This window comes from Orcinus orca, chromosome 16 (genome assembly GCF_937001465.1).
Source record: "Orcinus orca chromosome 16, mOrcOrc1.1, whole genome shotgun sequence".
NCBI lineage: Eukaryota > Metazoa > Chordata > Mammalia > Artiodactyla > Delphinidae > Orcinus > Orcinus orca.
Window position 1 is genome coordinate 85,476,557 of NC_064574.1, and position 23,965 is coordinate 85,500,521.

Below are 23,965 nucleotides of genomic sequence, written 5' to 3' on the forward strand. Positions count from 1 at the left end.
GAAAATATGACAAGGAGAAGGTTTTTAAATCAAAATGGGGACAAAATAAAATGATAGAAATACAGCGGTAAAAATGGTTCCAAATATATCAGTAATCATAGTAAGTATAACTGAGTTCTCCAACTAAAAACAAATATTGTCTAACTAGGTAAAAAATTCAGAATCCACATACATAATGCTTACAAGAGACACAAAACACAAGCATAGTGAAATGTAGAAAGATAAAGAAAAAAGATACACCCGGGAAATACTAACTAGAAGCCTGATGCAAGTCTCACTGGGCTACAATCAGCAGAGCTGCAGCCTTCCTGGAGGCTGTAGGAAGAAGACATTTCCTTGCCTTTTCAAGTTTCTAGAGGCTGCCTGCCTCCTTTGACTCATGTCTGCTTCCATCTTCAAAGTCAGCAAAGCTGATGGAGTGTTTCCCACGCCACACCACTCTGACCTCTCCTCCTGCCTCCCTACCCCACATTCAAGGGACCCTGTGACTACATGACATGGCTAGCAAGTGGTGGAGAGAATCTTTCAACCCAAACCAGTCTGACTTGAAAGACCAGATCCTTCCAATACCCTTCACTGCTGTGCTAAGAACATATACGAATTTGTAAAAAATAGCCTAAGAAAAATAAATGAAGACAATACAATGGTCTAAAATGATCACCTAGTTTCTATCACACTCCTAAACATTTTAAGTTAGCACCTTATTTGGGGAGCTAGGGTTTAAGAAGAAGCAGCTAGAAGTAGAATGAAGGTAACTAGAAAGATAAAATGAAAAAAAAAGCAATAATTGAAGATATATTAGCAGCTGAACCTAGAGGGAAAATGCAGTAATCAATAAGCACATGGAAGCACACGGCTGAATTCAAAAGGCTTTTCGAGTCAGTTAGGACTGCAAACATCCCACTTCATGCAAGAGTCCCATCTAGAGATACATGGTCCCTCGGGTTTAAAAACTCCACAAAGCTATTCTTCAAACCAGCCTAGATTTTTGTTTATACTATCTAACTACTAATAGTACATATATACAAATCTACAAGGATTATTAAAGAAGTAAATTTATAAAGCATTTTTAAAAGGCACAAGCCAAGTAATTTCAATAAGCATTTAATCACAATTTCACTTCTCATTTTCCACATGTTCTAAATGATTCCCTGGTTTGGGAAAGGATTGGGGATGGAACCAGCTTTCTGAGGAGGAGTGGGAAAGGCTTGCAGAAGGACATTTGAGTTTGAGGTCTTGTTTCACTTGCTTCAACAAATTATTTCACTGATTTGCAGGTGTGTTTTCTCACCTTGGATCAGTCAGTCTTGACGTACCTCACAGGTTTCTGTCATGCTCAGGTAAACTGGCATATATAAAAATATTTTTTAAACCCTAAGGAGCCATTCAAATAGAAGGCATAATGACACTGATGTTGATAATGATGGAGAAAGAACAATAGTAAGAGGAAGAAGGAGAAGAAGAGGAGGAGGGAGGGAAAGGGTCAAATATAATGACCTTTCATTTATTACATCAGTAACGCTTATGAGAGTTTCCTCCGTAAGTATGGCCAACAACTCAAACTCATATGTTACCCCATGTTCTAATGCTGACACTACTATTAGGTAGCTGTGTAACTTAGGCAAGTCACTGGTCTTAATTTCTCCAAATGTAAATTGAGTAATTTAAGCTGAAGTTCTAAATTTTCAAAGCTTTCTGGTTCTCCAGAAACTTCACTTCAGTAAGATAGTGATTCATTTTCTTTAAACTTCAAATGGTAGTATCCTGTTCATTTCAAGGTCCTGTGATGGGGAAGTAACCAATTTTAACTAAATAAAGAACTAGTCATTATCAATTACAATTATCCTGCTAAGATATAAAAATAATCTTATTTATTTGTTCTTTCAAAACATATATTATCTTTAGCTTGTATTGCTTTCTAACTTACTAGCCTTGTCCCTCTAACTTCATAATAAAAAGCTCTTCAGGCAAGAAAGATTATTAATTCTTCTCATGTCCTTCACAGTACCTAGTAACACACTGGGCATATGCCAGACACTCAGTAAAATTTATGCAAAATGTGTAACATGGAGAAACTCAACTGTTCTTTACAATCCTTCCTCCCTCAGCAAAAGGTGTCTCAAAATTGTGAAAACATAATAGCTAAAAATGGAATTCTGTGTATATCTAAAAAACAAGAGATGCAAATATTTTTACAATCCTTTTTGCCAACAAAAAGTAGTGGAGGGAAGTATGAATTTACTAACTCAAAACACAGTAGAGAAGGAGACATGGATAAAGGATAAGAAAGCACTCATGTTCACTGTAACACTACTTTTACATAAGCCGAAACACAAAAGAAGGATATAAAGATTACAAAAGTGAAAAGCTGAAAAAATGCCCAAGACTACAACACATGCTTCAAGTAAAAGTGACTGTGGTTATGAATAATTTGAAGAGCTTGATATTCTTTAAGAGGAAAAACAGCCTTTTTCACAAATCAAATGCAAAACACTTCAATGTTTGTTTCAGAGACATTTTATGTTATAAATGAAGTTTAAAGTCCCAGAGTGTTTCAAACTAGTATAATATAATCAGGAAGTTTTATATTAAAAACAGAAAGCCAAAGGGACTATAAAAAGTAAAACCACACAACACTCATTTTGTTCTTGGCTAGGAAAAGTAGTATTTTATCTGATTCTTAGCAATGTTACCAGTCCTTCACTTGAACACAAACTAAATTGGTCTATGTAAGTAAGTTGCCAACATTTCTTATTCTTGACTTACTTCAAACATTTCAGGCAAATTGAAAACGAAGTGTAACTATGTAAAATTGAATTTCATCTGAATTAGTTGGAGGATCTAAACTGACTGCTCATATTGTTAACTTTATTAATGACTCCTTAATTAGCAAGGTTTTAAGTACCTATAGTTTGAGGATTAACACATATTAAAAATAACAGTGTGAAATAACCCAATTTACAATATCAGGAGATGATAATGATTTTGTAGAGAGAAACAAGGTCTAATAAAAATAATCTAGATTCCTAATACCACTTACTGACAATCACAGCTTTATACCATGCTAAAATTACATACTTGTCCCCTCATTAGCAACTAATCTCACTTACTCTTCTTGCCAAACCAATTATGAGAAATTTTTGGACTCAAAGGAATTAACAGGACACTTGGACCTCTCTCAGTCTTCTCATGACTCAAGTAATTAGCATGCACTTGAATATGAAATCCATATTGTTTTCCTAAACTAATTAATGAAATGAAGGACATCAAAATGTTATCAACTAATAGCAACTAAAGTCCCATATATCAATAGTCCTCAAACAGATGTAATAGCTGCCAGATGTTGACAGGTTCTTTTTGGTCAACTCAGAGACTAACCTGGGGTGTAAATGAGGAGAAGGAAGCAGAGGTAGTTGCTTATCAAATACAGCAAACTATTTATGTGATAAAGGAATATTTTATAGGCAATGCTTTGTATATTAAACAGCTTCTGGACTCTCCCAACTCTTTAGGCACATAATACAAGGTGAACAAATTATTATAGTAGAAATTTGCATTTATATGACACTTTCTTCCAAGCAGCTCAAAATGGAAGAACATACAGCTAAGCCATTTTCTCAAAAGTTCATAAAAAGCCTGGAATTTCTGAAAAGAAATTTGGAAGGCTTGTTTCTCCTGTCAGTCCCTTATTTTCCATGTCCTTTCAACCATTCAGTTCAGAAATCAGACTGTAACCGTTCATTAGACTTTCATATTGTTTCCTCTCCTTCCACAATCCTAAACTCAATAAAAAGTTTCCATTATACACAGTTATAACTTCCTCCCCAAGGTTTTCTTACTGACTGAATGAGAGACTCAAAGCAGACTTCTTTTTACGGACATGTTTTATATTATAAATTAACAGCTCATTAGCTGTCCGTAGCTCTAACTTTTTAAAAGGCTAAATTAACAGTAAGTCAGAAATTAAATTTAGTTTGATTACAGACTTTATATTTCTTTACTAAAACTGAGGCCTGTCAAGAGATCTTTAAATAGTCGTACACAGTGTTTTGAGGACAGTACTTTGACTCTCTCTGAAGCCCACTGCCTATTAGATCCTATATCTGTTGGGTTTGCTCCTGGTAAATAGTACAAACCCAGAGTCAGGCACAAAATAAGCACTCTCTATGTATTTGTTTAAAAGGAGGGAGCGGGGCTGGCATACACATTTTTGAAAATTATCAACGAGGTTCAGAAAAGCCCAGCTGCAAATTCTTCCAAAGACACCAGGCCCCGACAAGGCTGAAAACAAACGCAACCTTGCTAGTCTCTTCCCCATGGACATGAGCAGTGTTAAGTATGGTAAAATTAATGAATAGAAGTTGCTTCTGGCCGTCAATATTACTGCATGAATTCTGTGCCTGAGGTGAAATTTAAAATATTCTCTCATACCAAGTCAAACAAATCTCTGAAATCTCTAACCAATGATTAAACCACTGATCAGCACAGTTATTTTCCTAGGTCTTAATTCAGAGATGAAGCTTCACCTGATCTGAAATCTCAGGAAGCACTTTCAATTTCCTTGGGAAAATGCCTGACAGACTTCTTTTTAATCTTCCTTTAGATAAAGCTCTCTGAAGATCAAAGGGGCCTCACTCAGGCAGATGTGTTTTGCTGTCAATGGCTAGGGGGAAAAACAGACTTTAAGCAAACTGCTCAGAGAATCCTTAAACAATTAGGCATCAAATAGAGAATACAAGCTCTTCAGAAATGTCCGTGGATAAGGAAAAGCACGGCATTCACACACACAAAAAAGACTTTCCTTGGAAAACCTACCTAGAAATAAGCCCTACCTGGAAAACTAGTCACAATTAAGTAGACGAGCTCTTCATAAATATTTAAAAATACTGAAGCAGTATACACAACCTGATGCTATTTACTGAAAGTCTTAATTTCTAAGAATTTCTGATGGAATCACTTAATTGACACAAAATTCCAAATTTAAAATCAGCCTATACATAATCACATAATCAGAAAAATCAGTCTTTAAACCTGACAACATATTGTTACTCACTATTGCATAACTTCACGTAATTAGAGAGAAGCCCAAATTATGTAAACAGCCCCCAAAATTCCATAAACTAATTTCTGTTTATATCCTTCCAGAAAACACATCATTGGGCATGAGAAAATATTTCACTAGTAGTAAAGGAAAACATTCTTCTCTTGGACAACATGAATATCACATGAGGTAAGAATAAAGAAATGTTGAACATTTATCTGAACTTTTCACAACTTGAACTGATTCTCTATGCTTTATTTTTTCCATTCTAAAATATTAAGATAATTATTCATTTCTTGGATATACATCATTATAAACGTCTGAGGCAAAGAACTGCTTAAAATCCTCAACAAATACAGTAACAGTAATGATAATGTCATCTATGTATAACAGTTAGAAAGCCAGGAAGCCTAAAAATTATGCAAAAGCAAGATCTCTAATAAACCTGTGATGCATTTTCAGATTTTTCCAAGCACTGTTCCAGTGCATAAGCTAATAAACAAAATCTAATACTAAGGAAAAGTAACTAAGTTTTCATTTGGAGAATAAGTTTTAATTAAACACTGTCCAATTAATTTTACTGTAAAATTAGATGTATCTTTAATCCTACCTCTATCTACAAATCCAAACAACGTAGAAAAAATCACTAATAAGGAAACTGGTTATAAGACAAATTCTTAAAGGTTTCAGCAAACTTTGTTCTTTGATAGCTACAAAACATGCACAATGATTTCCATTGTATTTTAGTAAAGATAACAATTTTTTTTAAACTTACTATAATAAAGAATTACCTAACAGCAAATAAACTCACTCACGGAAAGGAACATCTAGCCCATCTCTCCAAACACCAATAAGATTGTTGTTTTACCAGGTACAGTTTTTATGCGTACCAAAAGTACAGTGGGCAACAATTCTTAAATGCCTGTGAATATGGCTCTTAAATTCATGAGTAAAAATATTCTCCTTTGGGGCTTCCCTGGTGGCACAGTGGTTGGGAGTCCACCTGCCGATTCAGGGGACACGTGTTTGTGCCCAGGTCCGGGAAGATCCCATATGCTGTGGAGCAGCTGGGTCTGTGAGCCATGGCCGCTGAGCCTGCGCGTCCGGAGCCTGTGCTCCGCGCAACGGGAGAGGCCACAACAATGAGAGGCCCGCGTACTGCAGAAAAAAAAAAAAAAATTCTCCTTTTTAAGGGAATGTAAGTGGTATTTAGCTTCAATCCAAATGTTGCTCAATATACAAATTTTACTGTTTTCAATTATTGGCAATTTTTTAAAGTATTTTTTCTACCATGAAAGTAATATGTGCTTATAGAAAATTTTTTTTACTGATTTCACTAAAAATAACACATGGTCTCCATGAAGCATAGATCAAAGTATAAAATAGTAAAAAGTAGCTTAAATTCTACCACCCAGGTATAAACACGTTTATGAACATTTTGTGCCTTTCCTTACTAACTACATGTATTGTTGTTTTCACATAGTTGACTATACACACACACACACACACACACACACAGACATATATATGGAGAGAGAGAGAGAGAAAGAGACATATTTTTACCAGCATATTTGTCAAAGGAACTAAAGACACTAATGGTACATAATGTTTACCATGGATGATTCGTAAGTATTTCCAACTTAAAAAACTCAACACCTCCAGTCATTTCACATCAATTTAAACACACAGTAAACCATTAGTCAAAATCCTAAACTATGAAAATTCCCTTTACGTTGTTCAGTTCAACTCCGCTGCGGAGAATGGGGGTGGGGGGATCCTCTGTGTAATCCTCTTGACAGATTATCATAATCGTTTGGATCGTTCTGCCATTACTACAAATGCTACAATAGAAAAGGAGTCAGTTATTATTTTATGTAATAAGCAAGAATGACAAGCAATTTCTTATGAACTGTGGATATGGAACATGGCTCAAAAAATAGATATACTCGGGCTTCCCTGGTGGTGCAGTGGTTGAGAGTCCGCCTGCCGATGCAGGGGACACGGGTTCGTGCCCCAGTCCGGGAAGATCCCACATGCCGCGAAGTGGCTGGGCCCGTGAGCCATGGCCGCTGCGCCTGCGTGTCCGGAGCCTGTGCTCTGCAACGGGAGAGGCCACAACAGTGAGAGGCCTACGTACCGCAAAAAAAAAAAAAAAAAAAAAGATATACTCATTCTGAGATAAGGGAAACCTGCCAGAAACTGTAATGTGATGTTGCCGTGCTTCCTATTATTCCCTCTTTTGGGAAGCAGCATCCACGATGGAACATCTCGTTGTCTGTTTCATACCCTGCGGAACACAGCTCTCAGAGCTGGCATATAAAGCTAAGAATCCGCCTGAGGACCCTCAGGCTCTCTCCGTATCCCAAGAACTAAACAAAAGTTAGTTTCCCGTGAGTTTTCATGCGTCAAATCATGACTGCCAATGTGTCCAACAGTCCCGTTCTATGAGGCAGAAGTCAAGGCATAGCCAGTAGCAAACCCTCACCTTCTAACATAGTTGTCCATTTGAGAAGAGAAAAGCCACCACACCTCCTGAAGACGGAATTCATTCAAAGGGACCCATGCCTATGCTTTACTATCAGTCCAAGAAAAAAAGAGTGATGGAAAATTACTGCAACAACTTTTATTCAGGAAGGACTTGGTCCATGTGAACGTGTCTCAGGTGTGGTGAATACAAAATTCTCCTCAACATGTCCCTATGGTTTGTTGGGTATTTAGACCTATGGCTAACTCAGTGTTGACTCCCTGAAATGCTCTGTCGTGGGGTGTAAAATGCTTCAGTAACCAGCAACACAGTGCTCTAAGCTGGCTCACCAGGCACTCCTTCCAGACCTTCCAAGTCCTGTGCCTGAATGGTCAGATAAGTGAATAAGAAAAAATGGGTCCACCTCCCTTTGTGGGTCTTTCCCATCCTCCATTAAATGGTTAAACAGGAAGAGTATGTTCTCAGTATATGGGGGGCTTGATTCCACCAATAACCTAACATTATACAAACTTCAGCAATTAGAGCGATGAAAAGCCATTCAAAGAAGAAAGGAAAGTGTTCATAGTAATACCTATGACAGGAAAAACAATGGTCAGGGACACCAGAGTATCTCTACTAGAAATATCTCCTCTCAGACTTAGTCTTCAATTGCTGAGATCTCAAATTATGCTGAGGTTACTCATTATGTTTTATGTACCTATTTCTCCTAATTTTCATTTTTGGTTTAAATAGTTTTATTCATAGTTGAATTTGCATGTGTTACAAAAATGTTGGAAAAAATTATGATAATGTCTAGAGAATGCCATCCATTGTCACAAGTGACAAACTGGACATGAGGGCCTCTGCTTCATCTCAGAAGCCAAACCATATCACAAATCAAAAAGTCCACTACAGAGTTCATCCTTAGAATTCCACTAATCACTTGGAACTGGAGGCCCAATATACCAATTTGCTGTGAGGAGCTCCCTACTTATATAGCCTCACTTAGAGAGTTGTCTCCACCACACTCAAATTTTCTGACTCAATTTCTGTAGGGGTTTGTGCCCTTCCTTTCTGAAGTCTTCCTCTAAGTGTACCTTCAGTTAGTAATAATGTCAGCCTTGGCGACACAAAGTATATTATTTTTAAAATACTCAACAGATACTATCGTTCAGTGTCAAATATTAAAGGAAAATCATATAAATGTATATTTCCTCCAGATAAGGACTAATTTAATGTACAATATAAAGTCAAGACTTATCTTGTAAAAATCTGCTATTAAAAACTTGAACTGAGAAATGTCATGAAATTGAAATATATTTCAGCCAGAACACTTTATATGTGTGTATAAATATACGCATATGTACACATACAATGAATGTTAAAAATGTACTATGAAGCAGGTATTAAGCAAATACTTATTATCATATTTTAAATGTTGTCTTAAAAAACATAACTTTTCTTAAAAAAAGTAATTGACAGAAGGAAAAGACATTTCAAGTTTTAACTTTCATATCTTGCTTTAACATAGGAAAACAGTTTTTCTCTGTCCCAAAAAAGTGCTTTATATATGTGAAACGTGCACTTATGTATTTCACTCAGAGAAAAATGTATCAGTGTAACAGTACACAGAAATAAGTATATAAAATATTTTTAAATGATTTTTACAATTGGTAAAAAAAAAAAGTCATAGTTAAAACATACGAAAAGGCATTTGTTTGTTTTTAGATTAAAGCTACCAGAAAAAGAGAGGAACATTTTACATCTGCATGGCCCTCTGAGTCCAAAAGCTCCAAAGATGGGGAAAATGGCCCTGAGTTTTCAGATGCCTGGAGTGGGATAAAAAAGGAACTATGGGGCCCACATACCTGCAATATGTCAAAGTTCAGGTTTCTAAGTCACCATTAAATGCGAAAATTACAATAGAAACAATAATACACAAAAGTCATGGATTAAAAGATACAATACTGTAGAGATGTCAGTTGTCCCCAAGTTGATCTGTAGACAATATAATCCCATTCAAAATCTTTGCAGAGTATTTGTGTGTGTGTGTGTGTGTCTGTGTGTGTGATTTGACACACTGATTCTACAAACTTACATGAAAATACAGAAAGGTCAATAATGATCAAAAAAGAACTAAAGAACAAATTTAGAGACTTTCATTTTCAAGTGTAAATCCTATTTATTAAACTACAGTAATTAAAATAGTGTGGTAATAGTGCAACAACAGACAAAACAGAACAATGAAACAGAATCCCTATTTGCTTGAGCAAAAAGAAAGAGTCGTACACATATACAGTCGTTTGATTTAGGACAAACGTTGACACTGCAGCGCACTGGAGACAAGATGATCACAATGGTGATGCGCCAAACAGACATACATGTGGAAAAAATAAATCTTGTACTCTGTATCATACCATATGTAAAAACAAATTTCAGATAGACTGTATACTTGTAGATTATTCTATTTCCCATCAGAACTCTTCATAAAGGTGATTTACAAAAACAAAAATGAAGAAAATAGGAGGGAGGGCTCTTGAAAATAATACTATATTAGCAGACAAAAGAACAGGTGAGTGGGAAGACGGATTAAGAAAATCTCCCTGTATACAGAACAAAAAGAAAAAGACTTGTACAAAAGAAGAGGAAAAACAGCTAGAAGATAAATCCAGATTTAACTGAAATATAGAAGAAGTTCATTTATTCCTTCATTCAACAAATATTTATTGTACAGAGTACTTACACTGTAAAGACAGTGTTCTAGGCACTTGGGATAAAACAATGAAAAAAAGAGAAAACTCACTCTAGTTTTAGAGCTTATATTCTGGCAGAGTTCTATAAAGTAAGAAGAGAGACACAAGGGGAAAGATATTACCAAAGAAATAATATTAGACATTTTCCCAGGGAAGAAAAACAGTTTCCAGATTAAAGTAGCCCACCAAGACCCAGCCCAATGCCACAACACCACATTGAGGTATATCAGTGTAAAATTTCAAAACATCAAAGATAAAGAGACATCTTAAAGTATTAATCTTCTTATATGTCAAATACAAGAATCAGAACGCCATTTGATCTCCCAAGAGAATCACTGGAGGCTGGAAGGCAATGGCAACACTTTGAAAATTCTGAAGGAAAATAATTCTCAATTAAGAAGTTCATACCTAGACAAGTGTAAAACAGGTATTTTCAAAGATCAAAAGGGTCTAAAAATGAACATCTCACACGTGCATTCTCAGGGAACTCCTAGAGGGTATGTTTCAACAAGCAAGAAGCAAAACAACAAAGGAGACATGGAATCCCGTGAACTAGAGACAACAAAGGAGACCAGTGAAGGAAGAGGGTGGAGTGGTGGTGATGTGAAGTTCTATGATGGGAGCTGCACAGAAGGCCCAGAAAACCACCAGCTCAGGTTGAAGTCTGGCTCTTGGGGGAACATCTCTAAGATGAAAAAGGAACTGATAAGCCACCTGATGTGTTTGACTGTATTAAGCTGAATTTCATAGAGTTCAAGGACAAACCAGTAACAGGTATATAGAAAACCTGTGGAGAAAAGAACTATCCTCCTTAGTACACTGTGTGGGCCAGCTATGGACAATAATTATAGTCATAACAGTGTAAGCACCATGTTCAGATTCAACCAAAAGTCGTGAAATTGGGAGGATAAAAGGAGGGAGAGGGCAATGTGTATAATATGTGTGGCAACAGGTTGGGGAAAGGCACAAGAATCAGCTAAAGGAGTTAAATCCTCATCCCACAAGAACTGTGAAAGATAAAAAGAAACGAATTGGTTAGGGATGCCAGGACTGGAGGAACAACAAAACGGCAGCGCATGTTATGAACACCCACCTAACGGATAAAAACAAACCAGGCCTGGTGTCTCCCGATCTCTAAACTAGCAAAGGAGGCAGCTAAGGTGGGCTCATTCCTTCCCTTGGTCAGTAAGAATCTCAGCAATGACACCAGGCAAGCACAGCAACACCAGAAAGGGGTCCAACTAAGAAGCTCACTGCGAATAAGCAGCCAGAAGCAATGCTCCTCTTCCCCCTCAATTTCCCCAAAGCAACCATGAAGCCCAGACTGGGGAAACACCTTCTGTACCCTCAGTAGGCACCAGCAGGAATCAGTGCAAGTCCTGCAGGCATCAGAAGAACAAAACAGATCGAAACAGCAAGACCAAGGCTCTAAAAATTAAGGTGCCACTGGAACCACTAAAAAAAGTAGACTAAAATCTGAATGCTGAACCTAAACAAGGTGACTGTTGGCTAAAATAAAAGGTTTAAGCAAGACCAAGAGTCTCCCAACATGATAGCCAAAATGTCTAAGACACAATTAAAAATCATACATCACACCAAACGCCAGGAAAATAACAACTTGAATGAGAAAAGAATATTGACTGATGCCAACACTAAAATGCACTTGTTAGAATTACCTAACAAGAGCTTTTAAGTAGCCATCATAAAGATGCATCAATAAGCAATTACAAATTCTCTTGGAACAAATTTTTTGAAAAAAGAAAAGATAATCTCAGCAAAAAATAAAATAGAAGTTATAAAAAAGAAACCAAACAAAATTTACAGAATTGAAAAATACAATAATAGAAATGAAAAAAGAAACTTGCTGCAAGTGCTTAATAGGACAGTGTAGATCACAGGATAGAACTGGTGAACCTGAAAATAAAACAGTACAATTTACCAATCAGAACAAGAGAGAAAAAAAATACACCAGGGGAAAAATATGACAGAGACTCAGGACCTGTAGTGAAATAACAAGATACAAAATTTGTGTCACTGGAATCCCAGAAGGAGAGGTGAAAGCTTGTGGGGCAGAAAGAGTATATGAAGAAATAATGACTATTTCCCAAATTTAGCCAAAAAAACGTAAAACCTACAGATTCAAGAAGCTGAATGAATCCCAAAATGGATAAATGCCAAAAAGTCCATATCAAGACAAATTAATGAAAACTTAAAAATTACTGAAATCAGTGAGAGAGAAACAACACCTTACCTACAGAGGGATAACAAGTCAAATGACAGATTTCTCAGCAGAAACCATGAAGGCCAGAAGGAACTGACATATTTTTCAAGTGCTGAAAGAAAAAAACTGTCAACCATAACTTCTATATCAACAAAATTATCCTTGAGAAATGAAGAAAAAATAAAAACATTCTGAGACAAAGGAAAACTGAAAGAATTCATCACTAATAAACCTTTTCTTGAAGAATGTCAATCATTCCCCCAAACTGATCTATTGGTCTAACATGACTTCTATCACAATCCCAGTACAAACAGACATTGCAGACATAGACAAGATTATTCAAAAAGTTACATGAAAAGGCGAATAACTACAATAATCTTGACAGAGAAGAACAAAATGAAAGGAATCACATTACCCAATATTAAGCTGTACTATAATACTACATTAATCAAAACTGTGTGATATTGGCAGCAGGACAGATACACAGATCAATGGAACAAAATAGAGAACCCAGAAATATATACACATAACTATGCCCAACTTACTTTTGACAAAGATGCAAAAACAACTCAATGAAAGAATGAACAGTCTTTTCAATACACAGAGCTGGAACAACTGGGCAACCATGGGTTTAAAAAAAAAAAAAGAGGAACCTCAACCTAAAGTGTCACATCTTATGCTAAAATTAACTCAAAATGGATCACAGATGTAAGTATAAAGTTAAAACTCTGCAATTTTTAGAAAAAATAGGGGAAAAATCTTCCAGAACTAATGGTAAGAAAATAGTTCTTAGACTTGACTCTAAAAACACATAAATCCATACAGGAAAAACCAGTAAATTGGACTTCATCAAAATTTAAAACTTGTGCTCTGTAAAGACCCTGTTAAGAGGATGAAAAAAACTACAGACTGGGAGAAAATATTTGTAAACCCACATATCCAATAAAGAACAAGTGTCTGAATATATAAAGAACTATCAAAACTCAACAGTAGGGAATTCCCTGGCAGCACAGTGGTTAGGGCTCTGCGCTTTCACTGCCGAGGGCGCAGGTTCAATACCTGGTCAGGGAACTAAGATCCGGCAAGCTGAACGGTGGGACCAAAAAAACCCTCAACAATAAAAAGAAAAAAAAGCCAACCTGATCATAAAATGGGCAAACAACATGAACAGACATCAAAAGATGTTCAACATCAATAACCATTAGAGCACTGTGAAATCACAATAAGATATTACTACATACTTACCAGAATGTCTAAATTTAAAAAATGATTACACCAAGTACTGTGAAGAGAAACTGTGCCATTCATACATTGCTGGTGGAATACTAAAATGGCACAGCCACTTTGGAAAATAGTTTGATAGCATCTTATAAAACTAAATATGCTAAATATGGAATTACTATACAACACAGCAACTGCACATTTGGGGATTGCCCCAGAGAAATGAAAAATTACGTTCACACAAAAACCTGCACATAAATGTTCATAGTAGCTTTATTGGCAATAGCCAAAAACTAGAAATAACCCAGATGTCCTCCAACAGGCAAATGGTTAAATATACCATAGCAGATCAATATCATGGGATACTCCTCAGCAATAAAAAGGAATGAACTATTGATAAACCCAACAGCTTAGATGACTTCCAAGAAAATTATGCTGACTGAAAAAGAAACTCCTAAAATGTTACATACTATAACATTTTTGAAATGACAACTTATAGAAATGGAAAACAAATTCATCATTGCCGTGGATTAGGGATTGGGGAGGGGATGGTTATGAAAGCACAACAAGGGACCCTTGTAGTAATAGAACTACTCTGTATCTTGACTACAGAAACACAAACCTACATCTGTGATAAAACTGCATAGAATGTGCGCATGTGCGTGCATGCACACACACACAACACAAATGACAAGTAAATCCGGGGAAACTTGAAAAAAATCTAAATACATTTATTAATACCAATAAAAGTTCGTTTTTAAAGGGAAAATTAAAAGAAAAAATAATAAAATGTAACATTAAAAAGCATGATAAAGATGAAACTCTAGAAAGCGAGTTAATTTTTATGATCTGGCTATATCAATTTTTTCTTGGGACTTGGTTTTCTCTTATGCATATTGTGTTCACATATTCTTATTGCACACTGCCTCAAAGTTTTGCAGAAAAACATGTATAAATAAATTGACAACCAACCAACCTTGGCTCCAGGTTTATATAAGAAATAAGAAAGCAGTTGTTAATTACTACAAATAGAAGTAAATTATAATGAAAAAGTTACCATTTTAATGAAAATGACAAAGTTCTCAACATAAAAAAGCCACATAACCTAAAATTCTTAAATTTTCCCTTTCTTCCGCTCCTATCTCACAGCCATGCTTTGTAGCAAAATTGAATAATGAATGAAATTACTTTATAGATCTAGACTAATCCAAAATACGTTAATCCAAATGTACCTGAATTACAGTTCTAGAACTGTAGAGTACACCACTGTCTCTCAGCTCTATTAAGAAATATCACAGTCCCAATGTCCACCTGAGATGCAAGGCATCATCTTACACTGGCTGAAGGTCAAAGAACACAAGCTGATAGCCCTTCCTAAGCCAACATGTGTCAAGTGTAGTGAGATGAACACCTGCATTGAAATTACCCAGGTGTTTGCTTAAAAAATGCATATTCCTGGGCTCTACCCAAAGCTATCATATCAGTTCCTGTGGCTACCGTAACAAATACCGCAAACTGGGTACTTAAGACAACAGAAATGCACCCTTTTAGATTTCCAGAGGCCAGAAGTCTGAAATCACAGTGTTGGCTGGGCTGCCCTCCTTCTGGAGGCTCTAAGGGAAATTTTGCTCCTTGCCCTTTCCAGCTTCTGGTGGCTCTCAGCCCTGTACACATGGTAGCATCATTCTAACCGCTGCCTGGTCACACTACCCCCCTCTTCTGTCTTCTCTGTATGTCTTTCTTATTAGTATCTTGTGATGGCATTTAGGGCCCACCTACATAATCCAGAGTGATCTCCTCATCTCTAGATCCTGAATTTATTCACATTTGCAAAAACCCTTTTTCCAAATAAGGTAAAATTCACAGATTCTGGGGATCTGATGTGGGATATCTTGCAGGGGGACATTTTTCAGCCTATCACAGCTACTGAATCAGGATCTCTGACTGTGGGGAACAGGGATCTGCATTCTTTACGTGCCAGCAAATCGCATGCATAGTCAAGTTTCAGAGCCACTGTCCTAAGTACTAGGAAAGAGGACTCCCACAGCACCAAGGCACTCACCCTACTCAGGCACTGGTACAGGGGCTTCAGCAAGTTTGGAAGAAGTGGGCAGAGTACACTGGGTCTAAGCTCTGCCACAGTTCCAGACACCAGTAGTAGGATGTGGACAGAGGGGCAGTGACGCAGGGTCAGTTCTATCATGGGGTCAGGATGGAGCTGAGGAAGCAATGCTGGGACAAAGGGAGTGGTGGCATTAAAAATAACAGTCGCATGTAGTTTTCTCATGGTTGAATGAGGCAACTGACATCAATAAGGGCTTCACAATGAAACGTGCTCTGTGCTGGGAAAAAACAGAAACAGAAATAGCCGGAAAACAAAAACAGGGAGAGAAGGAAGGGATATCTCAGCAGGAACAGCAACAGAAATCTGATTCATCAGAAACCTTACAAGACTTTTGGAAAAAGTAAACAATGGGAAGTTCTAACAGGGTGATGGATGAAGACAGGGAAATTCCCACAAGAAGGATAATCCACATAACTACATGTATTCCCTTTGAATTCTAAATGTCACCATAAATAGGACAATACTGTAGGAAGTGTTTCTCTAATATAACACAGCAGGTTGGCAAATATTTTCATTATTTTAATATTTGCAAGACAGCATTATGAGCTCTAAGTATTGAAGCAAATATATACAAAATTAAGAGTTTTCTTAATGTGACATTTTAGTAGTAAATGTTTTGTTCTGTTATTAATGCATTTTCCAAATAACTTTCTTGCTTTTTACTTTTGATACAACAATCACAAGGTTAACTTTATTCCAGGGATGTTTACTGTAAGAACTTCCTTATGATTCAAAATGAATTAATAAATCTATGTTATTGATACATAGGTACGTAACTCCCAACCTGCCAGTTTCTAGTATCAATCACCTGCTTCTAAAAAGTGGCAGAAAGAAACCAGATGCCTAGCAAAAGCAATGTACAGCCAGCATCTAAGAATCTGAGATGGCAACATCGTTCTAGAATCCTTAGGAAAGTAACTACTTATTCTGAAGAGCTTAGATGACATTCTACCTGTTCTAAAGAAAGCTGACATGACAAAGGCCCCAAATATGTTAAACAGATAAGATATAAAAATGTCTGTAACAATTAATTTTAATCATGTGAGTCCATTTCAATGACCCTTGACAAATTTACACAGTTTAACTCAATAAAAAGTTTAGTCCTCTGTTCCTGGTTCTAAGACACCAGTTTACTAATGGTAATGAGTTTTGAACAAATTATTTTTACTATATATGAAAAAATCAATATTATTCACAGCTCATAAGCAGAGACACCTATACACTGTGTTAACACCCCTGCTTGGGACCCATTTTCTTGGCAACTGCCCAAAGCAATGTCTTCATATACTGCCCCAAGTTTCTTCCCTACTGCACTGGTTTGACTGGCCATATACAGTTGGTTCATAGTTAGAGAGAAAAACTGTTAATATTGGAAAACGCAAAGTAACCAGGTAGAGCAGAGTTCCTGAACTCTGATGAAACTATTTAATTTTATGTGTTTTGTTCATCAAATATTTACTTTAGCTTAAATTTCAGTAAATTACTCAGTCCTACATTAAATATAAATTCTCATTAGCAAACATCTTACGCAGTGAAAGATAATGGAAATTAAATTAAATCTACTTAATTCCGATTCCACGTCAATACATCAACAGGACCGAGGAGACGGATCTTGTGCTGAGGCACGTTTGCTAGGCAGCTCCCCTCCCTGACCCAGAGTCCCCAAGCCCTCCATCTCTCCTCTCTCTGTCCTCAGATGGCATCTCTTAATTCACAAAAGAAAATGCAGCTGTCTTCATTCTTCCTCCTGCCTACTTCACCTCTGACTCAAACTTGCCTGCACCTTACATGCTCATCTTTTCATCTGTCTCTGCAGACACAGTGGGAAAGGGGCCCCTATTTTTTAATAGCGCTCCATGCTCCCTCATCTCTTTAGGGACCTTGTGTCAGTTACCTCCGTCATCTCCTTTATTTTCACTCTCTATTCCCGAAACTTAGGACATTGCTCAAGTCTTGTTCATCTTTCTCTCTCTCTCTCTCTCTCTCTCTCTCTCTCTCTCTCTCTCACACACACACACACACACACACACACACACACACACACACACACACACACACACCCCTCCCTCAGCCCTACATCATCTCCTTCTAGCTATTGTATTGTCCACTTTTCTTATAGCCAACCTACTGAAATAAAATACTAGTACATTTGTCTCCACTTCGTCTCCCATCCTCTATTCAGTCCCTTTAAGCTACCATCTTTCAGTGCCACTTCAGGAACCTGGTCTGGCCTACACCACTGATAACCTCTTTGTTGCCAAATCCAACAGACACCTTTAAGGACTGAGCTGACGTGAACTCTCTGAGCCAACTGACCACACTAACTACTGCTTCCCCTTAGAAAACTTTCTCCTCCTTTGGCTTCCACAAAACTGCTCTCCTCCTATTTTCTTACCTTTCTGACTATTCCATTTCAGTCAGTTTTATTTAGTAAATGAAAATGAACAAATTAGTCACACAAGTCTCTTTGCTACTTGGTATCTTTTGAGCTTAAATGCTGGATATCTACTGTAGATACTAATTCATCATGAAAAATAATATTGTGAGAATATTTATCAACTATAAATATTCATCAAAAATATAATATTTAATACTTACATACCGTTCCATCTAGGAATATAGTGTATTCTATTTACTTAGGTCCTTACTGTCAGATAGTTAAGCTGTTCATAAAGTGTTCTGAACAGACTTCAACAGTCTACTTCTAATTAAAGATGATCTATCACAATAATGTAATATATAACCAAATCTTCTCAAATCTGTAATTGATATGATTCTTGCTGCTGCCTCCTGATTAGAGATACTGAAGTCACCTTTGCCTCTCCTTCATTCCTTGTATGATGGTGGATAAATCCAATCAGCATTCCTCAGCAGGAAGATTTTAGAAAGCATGATGTTGTAGCACCAAGCCCAAGGACTTATTTCCACAATGAATGAAAGTAACAGATGCCCAGATTTGACCTCTCTGTGCAGATGAGCCCAAATAGAACTGGGGGTAGAGGGTTTGCCTTCAGAACCCTCTGGAGCAGCAGCTTTGAGGTGCCCCGAGCCCAAACCGCAACCGTCTTTCTTGGAGAGCCATCCCTGCGTAGCTTACGCCATGAAAGAAGAGAAAGGCTTCTATGAACCTAACTTCTCTGTGTATGTGTGAAAAGAGAAAAAGAGATTTCATTCTTATACTTAATAAATTATTTTCTTTACAGTGCTTCTATGTTACTGCTTTTGTAGAGGCACTGAACGAATATCTGAAATTTTCCCTTTGTTACCCAGGGTCTTTAAATTGTTAAGTTACATCCTGATTAGTGGATTTGTTCACAGCAGTAATCCTTCTTGTGCCTGCAATTTTAGTCAGCAACAATAAAGAGTTATCAGGTAGCATTTGACATTTGAGCACAGAGAAATAACCTTTCCAATTTACTAAATCCTGCTTTTAAAAAGTCATTACCTTTCTGAAAATGGGTTAAGCTGGAGAAGAAATGTAATCATTTAAGTATTTTAAAAGAATACTGATGGCATTTAAATTTAGAGGGGGAAAGGATGGTTTATTTAGTAAAAGCCATTAGCATAATAAATGACTAGCTATCAAGAAAAAGGCAAAGGTTGGCCCTTGTATCTCACCATACATAAAAGTAAATTCCAGGACTTCCCTGGTGGCACAGTAGTTAAGAATCCGCCTGCCAATGCAGGGCACATGGGTTCGAGCCCTGGCCCGGGAAGACCCCACATGCCGTGGAGCAACTAAGCCCGTGCGCCACAGCTACTAAGCCTGCGCTCTAGAGTCCATGAGCCACAACTACTGAAGCCTGCGTGCCACAACTACTGAAGCTTGTGTGCCTAGAGCCTGTGCTCCACAACAAGAGAAGCCACGGCAATGAGAAGCCCATGCACCACAACAAGAGTAGCCCCCGCTCGCCACTAGAGAAAGCCTGCACGCAGCAACAAAGACCCAACACAGCCAAAAATAAATTTTTTTTAAAAAAAAGTAAATTCCAGATGACTTAAAGATTTCCATATCAATAAAATAAGACAGTAAAGTTCAGACTAGGAGAATTTAGGAGCATATCTGTAGAACTAGGGAAGACAGGAAACTCTCCACAATACAGATAGATAACTGTGATAACGTATTTTTTGTATTTATTCTATAGCAAAATAATAACAAACAACTTCAAAAATTTATAGACTGGTTAAAAAATACTTCCAAAATAAATGGTCAAAGAGTTAATACCTGATACAGAAAGCACTCCCACAAACTGAAAAGAAAAAGACAACTCAATGTAAAAATAGGCAAATAACATAGAGGAAATTCACAGAAGACCAAACTAAAGTGGCCAATAAAAAATGTTGGAGATGTTCAACATGACGAACAGTCAGAAAATGTCACTTAAAGCAAAAATGAAAATCTCACAGGAAACTACTGAAATGTCCAACAATAGGGAATTACTGCATAAACCGACCATCCATACTACAGACACTATATACTGTAGTTAATTTTAAATAACTTTGATGTATATCTATTGTCCTGGAAGAAGGAGATGAAAAAGGCAATCTGAAGCCTCATGTATACAGAATGATCCCATTTATGGATCACATATTACTATTAATGAAGTCTAATACATTTGAAGTGTATATGGGTATATGAAAGTAAGTGTGTGTGTGTGTGTGTACTTGAACATGGAGAAAGATATGGAAAGATAAACCCTCCAATGTTAACATTAGTTGGGGAGAAGGAGAGAGGGTGAAGAGGAGGCTGCTGGGGAAAAGTAACTTTTCCTTCATTATATGTTAATCGCTTCAAATGTTACAATTATTTCACTCTTGTAATTAAAGAAAATATTAAATATAAAAATTGTTTCCTCTAATGTAGTTTAATGTATAATATTTAATATATTAAAACAGATATAACTAATAGTGAATTACAAACGTGCTGAGAACACTTTTAAAATGAGATTGAGTCTATCTCCATCCTCTAAGATTTAAATAAGATTTCAAGTTCAGAGCTCTGCAACCTGTCACTTGCACAAAAAAGGGACCTAAAACCCAGCACACCAGATTTATTCATATTTCACATCACTTCATTAACTGTCCCTTCAAGAAATTCATCTTTTTCTCAACTTTTTTCTTGAAAGCTGTTCTATTGATTACATGGTCTCTAAAAAGATGAGCCACATAGAGACTTTTCGTAAGTCTGAAAAAGAATTTGAAGAGAATAAATTCATGGTAAAGCAATAATCTCATAAGCAAATGCACTTGACGGTAGAGTTTAACATCCAAAAATATTGTACTTGTAGCTTAAACAATACCCTGGGATATTAACCTAATCCTACACAGTGCCACTGATTTAATATTATTTATTCCTCAAGGACTGAGTTCAAATACAGTTTAATCTTGTTTGAAAACAGGTATTGCTTAAAGTCATTGTTAACTTGTTCTACAAATGCTATTTTACAATACAATGTCAGGAATCTACTAGAGAAAATTAAAAACAGAGACTTGATAGAGTTTGAGTGGATCCAAAATATTTAACTTGATAAAGTTTCTGAAAGTTGGTTGTTCTCACTCATACTCTCTTTTTTACTCCTTTTTAAATCCTACTTTAATTGTAAGTCAAACAAACCACTGAGAAAGTAATTTTAATTTCGAGGGGGAGGAAGGCTAGTGGAAATTTTGCTAACTCTAAGATTTTAATCCAATTTTCTGCAACTGTATGATAAAGGCAATGGGCAAATATTTTAGAATTAGACAAACTTTGGTCTGTACCTAATGCAGCCATTTCTTCATTTTGTGACCTCGGCTAAGTTAATCTACTTCCATGAGCCTCAGCTCTTCATGCACAAAACAGAGATAATACAACCTAATGCACGGAGGTCTAGAGAAGATTAGAGATAGCACACAGCATGTCAAGCACATAGCAGGTGCACCATGAATTATAGTAACCGATACTGTGATTATTAGCAAAATTTCAGATTTATACCAAGGCTATTAAATTCCAAAAACAAAACAAAATACACACAAATATGCATAAAACATGTATAAGTTAAACTAGCTGAACATTCCTTTACCCTGAGTATATTCTGATTTAATGTGCAAACTTTATTTAAAAGAAATATAATTAAGGAAAGCTTCCTGACTTCCAGCTCCAAACCAAGATGGAGTACACATACTTTTCCCTATTCCTCCTGCTAAGTACAGCTAAAAACTCTGAACCTAATATAGAAAACAATCATAAAAGCCTCAGAAAGGTGGAAAGAACAAGTAAGATTGGCTAGGGACCCCAGGACCCAAAGAATGACACAGCAGTATATTCTTTTGGTTTTCTTTTCTCCTCATCCCAGATCAGACGCTGAAGATGGTAACCTAGAAAAGTCTCCAAGAAAATCTTATCTCTAATAACCAAAGCACAAGGAAGGGCACAACCTAACAAGACAGAAAACCTTTAGACAATAACCACTCTACTCTGGCAAAATACCTCAGGAAAAAAAAAACCCCACAAACCACATTCCTGTAAGCAGAAGCCAAGGGCTGCCTAGATTGCCACTGTTGCCCTGTACCATGGTACCATTCCTCCCATCCCTCTGGGGTGGTCTCAGAGAAGACAAAAGACTTTCCTCACCATTCAGCAGTAACAAGTTCCAGCCTCCCCTCAATGAGTCATCTGTGCAAATGGGGACCGTTGCTTTACATAAGGCACCTCTCCCCAATCAAGCTGGATACTGGCCTATCGAAAATAGAATGTCCATCAAGGACAGCAATCTAACAACTGACTGTAGAATAGGGATATACACAGCTAGGGAGGGGAGCAAGGAAGTGGGATTATCCAAGGAGAGCAGGGGACAATAAGAGTGTGCCCAGTTCTGAGTGGCACACTTTTAAAAGAACTTTGGAAAACTACAGTTTTCTGGTAAAATGAACAGGGTTTTCTTATTCTTGGATGGGTTAAGGAAAGAGCCTTCCCTCTTCTTAGAACTACCTACTACTGAAATTATATGTTGAATTCAGCCACTCAGTCAACGAATATGTATTACCCTAAACACAGGAATACAAAAATGAGTAAGAAAAAAAAAAATGAGTAAGAGAGAAAAGGTGAGGAGGAGGTAGAGAAACCAGTTTGGGAAAAGGAAAATTAAAGGGGCACTAAGCACACGTGAAGCTGGAGAGCTCGGGGAGACATCCACGTGGAGACTTCGAACAAGCAAAACTCGCTGGCACACAAGCATAAATACTGGAGGACTCCTCTACTGCAGAGACAGAGAGAGCCCACCCAAGGAAAAAAGCAAAGAGCTGGGGCCTGGGCCCAGGAGATATCAATCATCTCCATCTTATAAATCAGGGCAGAACTAGACCAAGTTGTCCTTTCCAGGGGAGAAAGTACGTAGGAGAATAGCAGCGCAGGGTAAAGATTTCTGCAGAGGTGAAAGCGCTACAGCAGCCTATTAGGGAGACAGAGGACACGGGTGGGAAGGCTGCACAACGGCATCTCCTGAATCTTTTTGCTTCTTGTCAGGCTTCCATGCTTATTGCCAGAACAACTGTAATTGCTTCCTAACTGCTCTAGTCCACATCTACTTTGGCTCATTTCAATCCATTTTCCAACTGCAGCCATAGAGATTTTTATCAAAACTCAAGTTTGATCATGTTCCCTCCTTTCCTTAACCCTTCCAATGGATTCCCTTTGCCTTTATTACAGCATAAAGACACATCTCCTGAAATTGGCTTTCTGGGCCCCGCAGGCTGAGGGCCTTACCTAACTCCCCAGAACCATCTGTACCTGACCTGCTCTCTGCTCCGAGCTTCACCGGTCTTCTCTAAGTGCCTCAAATAAGTGCCTCAGATACTAAGTGCATTGGGTGCTCTCTCCCACCACAGGACTCCACGTGAGCTGTTCCTCTCCTGCACACTCTTCCCTCCCTTTTCACCTGGTCCACTTCAGATTGCAATTTAAGTGGTCCATCCTCAAGAAACCCTTTCTGGACCTCCAGCAGCAATGACAATAAAATGTCCCAGCCCTTCACAACACCCACCACAGTTAGCATCTTTGGAGTGATTACTTGCCCACCTCCCTCTAGAGTATTAGCTGCTTAGAGATACGGAACCCTCTGGCTCACTACTGCATCCCCAGCACTTAGTTTAGTGCCTGGCATAC

At 37.4% G+C, this 23,965-nt stretch overlaps 1 protein-coding gene across 1 annotated transcript in view; it reads right to left on the reverse strand.

Annotated features, from left to right (window-relative positions):
• The window catches only part of SDK1 (sidekick cell adhesion molecule 1), an 826,099-nt gene that overhangs the window by 658,214 nt on the left and 143,920 nt on the right, over positions 1 to 23,965 (reverse strand). The gene's annotated exons all lie outside the window — the stretch shown is intronic.